The sequence below is a fragment of the Kogia breviceps genome, chromosome 1, assembly GCF_026419965.1.
Source record: "Kogia breviceps isolate mKogBre1 chromosome 1, mKogBre1 haplotype 1, whole genome shotgun sequence".
Taxonomy (NCBI): domain Eukaryota; kingdom Metazoa; phylum Chordata; class Mammalia; order Artiodactyla; family Physeteridae; genus Kogia; species Kogia breviceps.
In genome coordinates, this window is record NC_081310.1 from 121365557 (window position 1) to 121378156 (window position 12600).

A 12600-nucleotide genomic window follows, 5' to 3' on the forward strand; every position below is an offset into this window, starting at 1 on the left:
ATCTTCTGCATCTGCTGAATCCTCAGCTCCCTTCTTATCTTGCTCTGATCATCCCAGACCAAGGATAATCTCAGTTCTTCTAGTACTTACAGTCACATTTGATACTTAACATATAATACTGCTCTGTTCCTCCTGGAAAAGTGGTACAGATGAAACGGTTTGCAGGGCAGAAATAGAGACATAGATGTAGAGAACAAACATATGGACACCAAGGGGGGAAAGTGGCAGGGGTGTGTGGCGGTGTGATGAATTGGGAGATTGGGATTGACATGTATACACTAATATGTGTAAAATGGATAACTGATAACAACCTGCTGTATAAAAAAGTAAATAAAATAAAATTCAAAAAAAAATAATACTTTTCAGTTCCTTAGTTATCTTTTTATCATGTTTCTTGTCATCTCTATATGTATCTTTCACCTCTTAATATGGCTTAGCAAATGTCAATGAATATTGGTCGATTTTTCATGAAAGAGGCTAACATCTTCCAGAAATTATATGGGTAAGCTGGGGAAATGGTAAAGGAAAATTTAATTTAAATTTTTGCAGCAAATTTTTCAAATGTTAACAGTGTAAGGACACTTTATTTATTTATTTATTTTTGCGGTATGCGGGCCTCTCACTGTTGTGGCCTCTCCTGTTGCAGAGCACAGGCTCCGGATGCGCAGGCTCAGCGGCCATGGCTCACGGGCCTAGCTGCTCCACGGCATGTGGGATCTTCCTGGACCGGTGCATGAACCCGTGTCCCCTGCATCGGCAGGCGGACTCGCAACCACTGTGCCACCAGGGAAGCCCAGGACACTTTAAAAGAAAAAAAAAATTCTTAAGCATCTCTGGAAATGAATTTCCCACTTCGAAAAACATCAACTTTATAAAAAAGTCTTTTATGCGAAAGTCTATTGGTTGTTTTTTTTTAAATTAATTTATTTATGTTGGCTGCATTGGGTCTTGGTTGCTGCGCGCGGGCTTCCTCTAGTTTCAGTGAGCGGGGGCTACTCTGTTGCGGAGCACAGGCTCTAGGCAGGCGGGCTTCAGTAGTTGTGGCACGTGGGCTCAGTAGTTGTGGCTCATGGGCTCTAGAGTGCAGGCTCAGTAGTTGTGTTACACGGGCTTAGCTGCTCTGCAGCATGTGGGATCTTCCCGGACCAGGGCTCGAACCCATGTCCCCTGCATTGGCAGGTGGATTCTTAACCACTGTGCCACCAGGGAAGTCCAGTCTATTAGTTTTTAATTATCCCTGTCCTCCTTCCCACCAAAAGAGGGTAAATGGTGCTTTTTAATATTAGCATTAAGACAAAAATACAAAATGAAAACAAATTTCTTATTGAAATTATTACCGAATTCTAAAGACTATGTCTGCAGGACCCAGTTGAGGCACTCCCCTCCTTAGATTACATGGTAAAAAACATTGGGTGAGTAATCTAAAGAAATGTTATAGCAGGTAATTTTAACAAATACGTGGAACTATCCATTTGCAAAATATGTTAGGAAATAAATTTTATAGGGCCAAACTTATAACAAGGGCTTGCCCAGAGAGAGTGCTCAATAAAAGGTAATAATAATAACAGTAATAACAGAAGATCAATAACAATAGCAATAATAATTTTTAAATTTTGGTGTTTTTGCAAGTGGAGTTACAGCATTTCTTATATTTGTTGAATGAAGGTAATAAGATTTGTAACATTCACAGATGCTAATATATGTCCTGGGTCCTCCTGGTCTTTTTTTGGTCCCCCTGTCACAAAACAACGTTTTTGATTTTTTTCTCTTCTCCAGACCAAAACAAAAGTTCTCTGCGGGGCAGCTATGGAGGTGGGGGCCAGGACGAAGCCTTCCCTCTGGAATCCCTGCTCCTGAGGCAGGGAGAGCAGAGGCTCTGCCACGTCCCCTACGGAGCTAAGACCACAGGGATCTCAGGGGAGGTTGCTGTTCCTTTGAAATGGTGTGAGGTTTCCTGCATTGTCAGTAGACCCGCTGAGGGGGAAATTAAAGGGGCATTGTGGAAACTGCCATTGGAGGCTCTGCACAGGCACAGGAAATGACAAGTGTGCAGGAACTCAGGCTTACTGTAAGGGAATTTGCTTTGGATTTTTATTTCCAAATTCTCTGAGGAATCCACCAGCCTGAATCAGGTGTCTGTTTTGGGCTCTGCTCTGCAAACGGGTTCACCTGACAGTATCTTTTCCTCATTAATTTGAAGTTTGCTGGCCACAAATGTTATCAGTGAAAACCATATTCTAATCTTGGATATAGATATAGAAAATGTGGCTTTAGATTATGGCTTTAGGTTATGGTGATATATAAGACATCTACAGGTATGAATTGGAATCTTTATGGGCAAATTTTAGAAATAAGGTACTAAATCTGTCTGTAATAATAGGTCAACCGAGCAGAAAATAGGAGCACAGGCTGTAGTTTGTAGACCAGTATCCTGTCACAACAATTTTGGAACATTTGGTTCTTGTTCTGTCACACATTCTTAAGAGTAGTTACGCAACTGCCTCCAAGATGTTGGCTGTTTCAGACAAACTTTGAAGTTAGCGTCCCTTCGCCTCTCTTTCTTGGGTGAAAGGAATCGATTTTTATGTGGTGGTTGAGGGTCACATTTCTCCTCAACAAACTTTATCTTTTGAAACTTTTAAAGAATTGAGCTTTAAAAAGATAAGACTCTCCTCTGAGGGAAAGAGGGCTCATTTTCACCTGTGCAGCACAACGCGGAGGTTCAGGGTGGACTCTGGAGTCACAGCCAAATCACATCCTCATTCTAATCTGTAGAATGAGGATGATAGAGCTGTTATAGGGTTTAATGAGTTAGGATTTGTAAAGTGCAAAGCATATGCAGTACTATATGAGGACTTGCTGAAAAAGAAAAACAACCAGATGATTTTCTAATGATACAGTCTTTTAGAACTTTGAGGTGTTTGCTTCTGTAAGGAACACAAATAGGTTATTATGAATTTGTTCAGCTGTCTGCTAATCAACAGAATCTGGGGACATGCCACTGTCATAAATAAGTGGTCCACACCTATAGGAAGGGTGGTTCATTGCGAGAAACACAGCCTCAGAGAATTTGACGCTCTGCTGTCAAACGTTTTTATGCAAGTGAGATAGAGTGCATCTCTTTTTTTTTTTTAACATCTTTATTTGAGTATAACTGTTTTACAAGTGTGTTAGTTTCTCCTTTACAACAAAGTGAATCAGTTATACATATACATATGTTCCCATATCTCTTCCCTCTTGCATCACCCTCCCTCCCACCCTCCCTATCCCACCCCTCTAGGTGGTCACAAAGCACAGAGGTGAACTCCCTGTGCTATGCTGCAGCTTCCCACTAGCTATCTAATTTACATTTGGTAGTGTGTATATGTCCCTGCCACTCTCTCACATCGTCACAGCTTACCCTTCCCCCTCCCTATATCCTCAAGTCCATGGTCTAGTAGGTCTGTGTTTTATTCCCATCCTACCACTAATCTCTTCATGACATTTTTTTTTTCTAGATTCCATATATATGTGTTAGCATACGGTATTTGTTTTTCTCCTTCTGACTTACTTCACTCTGTATGACAGACTCCAGGTCTATCCACCTCATTACAAATAACTCAGTTTCATTTCTTTTTATGGCTGAGTAATATTCCATTGTATATATGTGCTACATCTTCTTTATCCATTCATCTGTTGATGGACATTTAGGTTGCTTCCATGTCCTGGCTATCGTAAATAGAGCTGCAATAAACATTTTGGTACATGACTCTTTTTGAATTATGGTTTTCTCAGGGTATATGCCCAGTAGTGGGACCACTGGTGGGAATGTAAAATGATACAGCCACTATGCAGAACAGTATGGAGGTTCCTTAAAAAACTACAAATAGAACTACCATATGAGTGCATCTCTTTATCTCACCCCCCCTGCTTGCAATTCTTTTTGAAAAAATTTGGAACGAATGACCAAGATACCACCTTGAACCAAAGAAAGTTTGTATCTTATGGTAACAAATACTGTAACTTGAACAAAGTCCTAATTTGTAAGAGACCAATGAAAGGAAAGGATTCATTCCCCCTAGAAATCAGTTAATATTACATTATTAAAATGTAGGGGAAACCCCTTTTCTAGAGCTTTGCTGGGGAACCAGAATTTTTAGTTTGTTTTAAACCTTTGCTCTATGCTTCAGGTGTCTGTATTTCTTCAAATAATATCACATTATTAGTGTAAAGATTTAGAGAAAACACCTATGTAGACATTGTTGGGTTTTGCAAATACTGATATAATTTCTTGTGTTTTTCCGTATCATCTACAGAAAATAATTAAATAGCCCTAAATTTTAAAGATGTTTTGAGAAAAAAACTCCCAGCCAACCAAACAAACCCCCCAAACCTTTCATTTTGCCAATAATGTAAAGCTTTTGATGACAGGTGGTATGTCCTGTTGGTTGAAGACTTGGGCTCAGAGCTAGATGGATGTGGGTTTGAATCCTGACTTTCTCACTTATTAGCTGTACTATCGTAGCAAGTTGTAAGGCCTTCAGTATATAGGTAGGTTTCTACATAGGCCTCAGTTTGTATACAGCCTTATAGGGCTGTGAGAAGTAAATGTGTTCATATGTATAGAATGTTTAGAACTCTGCCTGGCACAGAGTAAGTATTCACTGTTAGTTACACATAACTGGTTACACTATTGAGAATCTGACTACTGTGAACAGTTACTTCATCACTCTTTAAAGACAAGACACTGTTAAGTTATCTAGGACTTGGTCTTTCTCTTCTTCTATGCCATTTTATTTAGAAATTAAAAAACTTTAACGTGATTGATATGTTTAAATGTAGGATTAAATATCCAAACACAACTCACATGTTCATGTCTGCTCTTGAAACTAAAACTTGACAATTTGAGGCTCAAATACTGTCATTTGAGTCTATGAGAAATCTAAGGCCTTGAATCCAGAGAGACTGTATCACAGCTGAGGCTAACTCTACCTAGACTGTTGCTCCAACAGGGCATTATGCCTATGGGTTTCTCCAAGGCCTCATTCAAGACTCTCACACAGTAGGTGTTCAATAAATATTGGTAAGTAATGAATTGTTCATTTTAGAGATTTTTGCAGGAATCCAGTTGATCAATAATGATTTGAGGGCTTCCCTGGTGGTGCAGTGGTTGAGAGTCCGCCTGCCGATGCAGGGGACACAGGTTCGTGCCCCGGTCTGGGAGGATCCCACATGCCGCGGAGCGGCTGGGCCCGTGAGCCATGGCCGCTGAGCCTGCGCATCCGGAGCCTGTGCTCTGCAACGGGAGAGGCCACAGCAGTGAGAGGCCCTCGTACCGCAAAAAAAAAAAAAAAAAAAAAAAAAAAAATGATTTGACTTTTGTCAAACTATCTCCAATTGGGTGAGTTCTGTATGTATAGGTACAAGCGAAAAAGGAGGAGAAACACTTCCTCTTCTCTCCAAGTAGGAAAACCCAAATAATAATCCTGTGTAAGTAATAATATCAGAAACCTCCCCATTCTACTCTCCAATGTTTTGAAGGCCTAGGACCATAACATTTTAGGACTGGAAGAGGTCTCCTAGGCCAAGCTCCTGATTTTACAGAGGTGAAAACAGACTTGGAGAGTTTAAGCCGATCGTCCAAGGTTCCACAGCTAGTCGAAGGGCAGAGTCAGGACTGGAAGTCTGGTCTCTGAGACCTGTCAGCCCAGAGTCATTTCACCAGCCTCTTGGTAAAACAGTGCCCTTTGATTTAAGCATATCTTTCAATAGACAAACCGGGTGTAAAATAGGAGTATTAAAGTGGCCTACTGATGACAGCATTCGTCAACTCTTGCAGCTACCAGTTCACCCGCGCATGTATGCAGGGAGTTGCACGCCGCCAACACCTTCGCTTATATCGCGCCAACCTTAGGGTAATGCCAGTAACGCTGACCTGACTCCTTTATTTGTATTCATTTATTTAGCGAGCGGGGGCGATGGCTGGGTAATGCACTCTCAGCTGTTAAAGAGGAGGAGGCAAGACCCACCATCAGAGCGCATCTTGAGAGCGCAAACAACATTGGAGGTGGGAAAACAACTAGGGGCAGAATTGAATGTGTGCGTGGGGACTTTTGCTAGCGGGTGGGCAAGAGGGCGTGATCAGATTACTGGAGGTTTTAGAATTTTTAGATCAAGACGGAGGGAACCAAATAACTCAACTAACTCTTCCAGAGAGCCCTGAAAAGTTGGAAGGAACTAGTTTAAGGAAGGGAATCCCTGCAGCTCGCGCCCCCGTTCCACCCCACCACCCCCCGCCCCAATCCGGCTCTTCCCCGACGACTGGGACCCCCCACCCGAAGCCCCAGCCCGGGCGCACAGCAGCCCAGCAGTTCCCGGTACTCCTCTCCTCTCCCTCCCTCCGCGGTCCGAAGGGAAAGGCAAGCTGTGGCAGCGCTCCGGGTTCATCCGTCAGCCTGAGAGGAAAAGGGGGAGGAGAGAGAGAGGAGGCGGGCGGCGGGAGGAGGAGTTTCTCGGCGGCCCGGAGCTCCCGGGGGGACCGTGGAGGAGGAGCGCCCTTCCCCCCGCACGCTGATTGCTGTGGCGTCCTGCCCGTCCCCGCCCGCTTGTGTGAGGGGGAGCGAGTGCGCTGGGTCGGCCCGATGGGGGTAATCGAGGGTTTCGGGGACGCCGAGCGGCGCTTTCCTCTTCCCAGTGAGTGAGGGAGGGAAGTCGGCGGCTCTCGTGCCCGGCCACTTTCCCTGCGCGATTCCCTGAGCTCCCTGCAGGAGGAGAAAGTCCCCGGCGGGTCCGGATGGCGTAGTTGCGCCGCGGCGCAGCAGCTGCCGGAGCTCGCCGCCGCCGGGCGCGGCGGGGAAACTTCGCTCTGCTTTCCTCCAGCTTGTGGCGGGTGGATCTCCGCTTGACACATCGCCTCCAAGGTACGCGCCGGCTCGGCCCCGCGGCACTGCCGCCGGCGCCGGGACGCCCTTGGCCGCACCGCTAGCCCAGCACCCGTTCCGGCCGAGGGCTCTGCAGGCTGCGCGGTGCCTGTCGGCGTTGCGCGGAGGTCCGCGCCTGTTTCCCGGCCGGGGGTCGCTCCGGCCGCCCGGACTCCCGGGCTTGTGGGGGCGGCGTTGGTCTGTTAGTGTTTACACTCCGTGGTGCGTGGGCAGTGGCCGCCCCGGGGTGGGCAGCGCTCGGGGCGCTGCACTGTGCTGGCGAAGACATCTACCCCGCGCCTGCCCTCACTCTTCCTTTCCACGGTTTCTTCTAACCTCCGCGGGGCATGCTGGCCACTTCCCACTGCGCTCGTGACAGCGTCGGTGGGAGACATTTGTTGTGGGTTTGCACGCAGTTGCCGTTGCATAGGCTGCGGCCCCGGGACTCGAGCACCGACGTGAGCTACGCTCCCTGCGGGCCGCGCCCTCGGGGTGCTGTGCTGGAGGCGCCGAGCGCTGCAGCTCGGAGCCCCGCAGAGAATCCTCCTTCCCGCGTTAATTTACTAGCCACCTTAGCCAGTTTATTTGGTTATAATACGCTGGAAACTTGGACTGTTGCTAGGAGAATCTTCTTGCAGTCTTGTTCTTATTAGGGCGTTTGCCCCACTTTCCAGAATCATTTAGTGTAGGGAACCGGCTTGTCAAGCTTGAATTACCTTGACAGAGTAGAACTTAATGTGCCTACAAAAAGAGCTGAGAGAAATGGGAATTTCTCTTAGCTGTGAAATGGGAATAATAACAGTATTGGCCTCATAAGGTTACTGTGAGGATTGAATGATTTAAAATATGTAAAGTACTAGAGCAGTGCCAGGCGCCAGGCAAGCGCTGCATGGCTATTAGCGGTGTTTGTCCTGAGCCCAGTGGGGACGAGAAGAGCAGGGAGGGTACCGGATGGTAGGGATGACAGACTGAGATAGGGAACCAGGCTTTTTCTGAACTCCGCATCCCTTCCAAGAGAAGAAAGCGAGCGGTTTGGGAGGAGGGAAGTCTCTACAAGTAGCAAAGCACATGTCAAGACCTTTTAATTTTTCTGAAATGGTACTTTAGATTGCAAACAGGTACTTCAGTGTGAAATTAGCTATTAATTTCCGGTAATAATAATAGCTCACGTTTACTGGGCTCAAACTCTGTGCCAGACATTCTCCTAATACTTAGGGCACTTAATCGTTACACCAACCCTCTGGAAAAAACACTATTAATAACCCTATTTTACAGGTAAGACACTAGAGGTTAGTTACTTGCCCAAGCTATTACACAACTGTTAGTTCTGTCTGACTCCAGGGCTAGCTTAGTCACTCAGCGGAGAGCAGCAAGTGCAGTCAGATTTGTGTGCAGTGAGTCCAGGCGTCTTCTCCCATCCTTCATCTTCCCATTTGAGTTGAACACAAATCTCTTGAAACACAAATCAGGTATCTGTGATTAATTTAGGTGATCTGCCCAGAGGGGCGCCAAATTACAACTCCTCTGAAACTGACTCCAAGTAATTATACATAGAACTCTGATTTGTATTAATTAATTCGGATCTTTAATCTTCATTTCTTTTATTAATTCTCTGGACATCGTTGGTCAGTGTTGCATGGCTTCCTTAGGAAACAGCTTGGGGTTGGCACAGGAGGCAGGGAAATAATTCTTACCCCCTTAAGGGCTATTTAAATGAAATTGATTTCATGCCATTGTGTCAGCTAAAGGATGTTGCTCTGTTTCTTGATGTTCTCTGCTTTTGGCTTTAATTCTGCATTGTTTAGTGTTTCAAGGCTTCAACATGTTTTCAGCTCTTCAGTTTGTCTTTGTCATTTGTCAACTTTAATTTTTCCTGTTTTGATGGAATCTGACCATTACATGGCAGCTTTGCTTAACAACTGTTGATCCAGCTCATGTTTTTAAACATAAAAATCAACTCACTTTTGAATCCCAGCACTTCAAAGGCAACCCCTGGGGAATTCATTGTTATGTTGAATATTAACCAATAGGGGGAGCATAACACACTATGTATTGATGTCCCTTAGGCACCTAAACCAGTTTTCAGAGTATTAAACATACATTTCAGGAATGGACAATGTTGTGGCTTTATCTAGCAAAATAACCAAGTTGCCTTCCGAGTTGACTATGGAGAACTGGGTTTAATTTCAACTGATTACTGTTAAGAATGACTTTGAGGACAGGGCCTACATGTTGGATATATGTCAAGAACTCTCTGGTGTCCAGACAGATATTAAGTACACACACAGTTTATTGCCATTTGTTTTCCTTAAGAGGCATATGTAAAATAATTTTGTGTACTTTGAATGATACTTCAGATTATCTAGGAGAACTGGGAGTCTGGAGAGATCCATTGTGAATCCTTTTGTAATGATGCTCATTTGTCTTTTGTAGAAAACTGGATATAGTGAATTTGTTCTCAGGGAGGTTGGTGTACTCACAATCCTGTCATTATTTTTCATTAACATCTGAGTGCAGGACAATAACGGATTGTTATGCTGAGTAACAGCATTTCTATTCCAGTGCATTTTTCAGAGGCTTGTATTTTAGTATGGCAATAGTTCAGAAGTATCATATTTGTTTAGTATAGATGCAGTGTGTCTATAGATAAATATATAAACCATATTTAGGAATTAACATGCTTGCAAAAACAGTTAAACTGACTTTTAAAAAAGGTTTTCAATCTTTGAATTTTGTAGGCCAGTTTCCTTTCTTGTTTCTTGAGTATCAGGTAGTAGGGACTTAACTTTATTTACCAAGTTAGGGGTCAGGTGGATCCTATTTTAGTTTATTTTTCATAATTCGTTCTCTTTTATTTACTTATTTATTTATTTATTTTTGGCTGCGTTGGGTCTTTGTTGCCATGCGCGGGCTTCTCACTGTGGTGGCTTCTCCTGTTGAGGAGCACGGGCTCTAGAGCGCCGCCTCAGTAGTTGTGGCGCACAGGCTTAGTTGCTCCGCAGCATGTGGGATCCTCCCAGACCAGGGCTCGAACCCGTGTCCCCTGCATTGGCAGGCGGTTTCCTAACCATTGCGCCACCAGGGAAGCGCGTGGATCCTATTTTAAAATACCTTTCAAATTTAATTCTTTCTTTCTAAATCTCAGCATTGCAGTTACACTTCAGAGTAGCATTTTGTTTAGAGTCTAATTTAGTCTTCCAGGGTCTCATCTAGTTTACTTATTCAGCAAACATTTATCAGGCCCCAACTCCTTAATAGGCTTAATGTTCCTGGTGTTGGAGTTTGGCAAATTAACCATCCTCTTTCAGTCCTCTGATAGCAGGAGGCCTTAAGGCTTCCTAGGGCTTAGGAAAGCCTATACACATTGACAAAATTTTTTGCTTAAAGAGAACTGTTGTCCCATTCTTTTGAAGACTCAAAGGAATTAATCTTTCTTTTTTGCATGCAAACTTGATTGTATCTTGTAAAAGTCAGGTGACTCTTGCTTTTCTGAGGGCCTGCTCTGGGCCTAAGTGCCTAGGGAACTCAAATGTCCTTTGAGTACTAAGGTGATCTCTGCTGACTTCTTTAGTACCTAAGTGATGACCAATTTCTTGGGATCATAAATTTGTGGAAATTCCTGACTTTACATCTTAAGCTTAACAGACAGAACCGTTAAAATTTAGAGGATGACTGCTAACTGTTAACACTGCTGTAATATTTTTCCTGGATGAATTTGCTCTGTGGTCATTTAAAATTACCCCGTTCTTGATAATCCATTTTGAAAATGTATTTTTTTTCTTCTTTCATTGCTATAGGACAAAAACTAATTATAATCGTCAGGTTCATTAGTTAATGAGGACAGTCTTTTTTTTTTTGGTGGTACGCGGGCGTCTCACTGTTGTGGCCTCTCCCATTGCGGAGCACAGGCTCCGGACGTGCAGGCTCAGCGGCCATGGCTCATGGGCCCAGCCGCTCCGCGGCATGTGGGAATCTTCCCGGACCGGGGCACAAACCCGCGTCCCCTGCATCGGCAGGCGGACTCTCAACCACTGCGCCACCAGGGAAGCCCCCCCCCCCTTTTTTTTTTTTTACTCAACAGTTATTTTGAAAATGATTTTATCTCTGTTTCAGTCTGTCCACTGGAGTGTTTTTCTTATGTTTTTCAACTTCTTTTGAAATTTTGAAACTTAAAAAATGTTAACTACTTTTTGAACTTTGCATGACTCAAGTTAGATAATGTTTTTAAGGGTTTTTAACTTAAAAGCAATCTTATATTGCCATTAGGAACATGGATAATTTGGAATATAAAAGAGTGAATCTAAGGCATTTGTGGCTTTGGAAGAAAATTACTGCACCAGGATTCATGGCAGTAATTTCTCTGGTTCCACATCTTCAGAGTAACACTTGGAATGATAGCATTGTCTTTTTGTAGCATTTCATAAAACACAAGCTTTTGCTAATTTGTTTGGTTTCTAGTGAAGCAGAAATAAACACAGCTTGGAAGTGCCTTACAAAAAGGATTTGGGTCCATTTCCTGGGCTCTGTCCACTTCTAGATTTCTTTTATATCTTTTGAAATAGCACATTTGTTTGTTAACTGACATTGAGATTTATTTTCTCCACAAAGTTTTAAGATTTAGCACAGATTTCTGAGCATTCTTCCTTCTCTTAGGGAGCAATTTTTATTTCTCAACCAAGATGTGTGCAGTATTTAATGTTTGAAGCAACATTCATAAAATTTCTGTGTTGAGGCCCCTTTTATTTGGACCTCATTTTACTCGTTTTATTCTTCAGTTTTCCAGGCCAAACAGCAAGACTTAATAGGCTGACAAGTAGGGGTATAAGGGATGGAGACCATATTTAAAATTGAGATTATCCCTGAAGGTCTGAAACATGGGCTCCAGAAGCACACCTTTAGGCTATCCTGATATCTCCTGTTTAAGATAATTATAGGAAAAAAAGGATTAAAGTCTGTTGTTAGTGCTGGTAATTCCTTTAATGGGGAAAGCTTCAAGTCTGGGAAGAGGACTCAGAGTGATATAAAAGTTCATTTTTAGGATTTAATGTTAAATTGTTGCCACAGTAATAATTTAGAATCAAGTCTGAAGTGTTTGCTCTGTCTTCACTTTAAGGAAAAGGATGGTAATCCAGAAGCATATACTTTCCCTACTTCTAGGACACTGGGCTCTGGGAGAAAGGGGACTTGTGCTGTTTGCAGAAGAAGGAAGAATTGGGTGCTGTTTGTTATGTCCTTCCAAGCACATAATTCATTTTTCTGGTACATGCTGAAGGTCAGGTTTTTGTTTGAATTTGCAGATGGACCATTTGTAAAAACACATTCAAGCTGATTAGTCCCTGAAAAAAAATGATCTTTAGAAAGTAGTCTTTACAGATCCTAGTCCTTGAGTTTTCCTGTGATCAGACTGCCCTGGGAGAAGCTCTGGAGTTTACAGGCATGATGACTAACCACCAGTGATGGGTAAGAACACCAAGTGGACCAGGTGGAGGGTCTAGCAGAACTTGGAGTTCTTTTTAAAAATTCTTATTATACTATTTTATTAATGGAAACTTGATGAATACTTAATTTCACTTGGTGTGTGAAAAGATTCCCTTTTGGGAGTATAATTCAGTTAGCGTTGTTAGTATTTTATGTGTTTTGACATATGAAATTGGTCATTGGATGCAAAAATACACTGGTGGCTATTTGAAAATTTCATTTC

The 12600-nt window shown here is 43.2% G+C and overlaps 1 protein-coding gene and 1 long non-coding RNA gene across 16 annotated transcripts in view; both read left to right on the forward strand.

The window, feature by feature from the left end:
- LOC136794872 (uncharacterized) overlaps positions 1-12600 on the forward strand; it is a 340829-nt gene that overhangs the window by 113066 nt on the left and 215163 nt on the right. The window lies entirely within an intron of this gene.
- Positions 6015-12600, forward strand: part of TGFBR3 (transforming growth factor beta receptor 3) — a 200584-nt gene continuing 193998 nt past the window's right edge. For 6 of the 15 annotated variants that reach the window (XM_067042712.1, XM_067042733.1, XM_067042743.1 and 3 more), the window contains exon 1: positions 6635-6899. The gene's annotated coding sequence lies outside the window, so the exon portion shown is untranslated. Of the gene's footprint in view, positions 6900-12600 lie in introns of all 15 variants that reach the window. The other 9 variants (XM_059061291.2, XM_067042778.1, XM_067042793.1 and 6 more) reach the window with 5 other exon arrangements.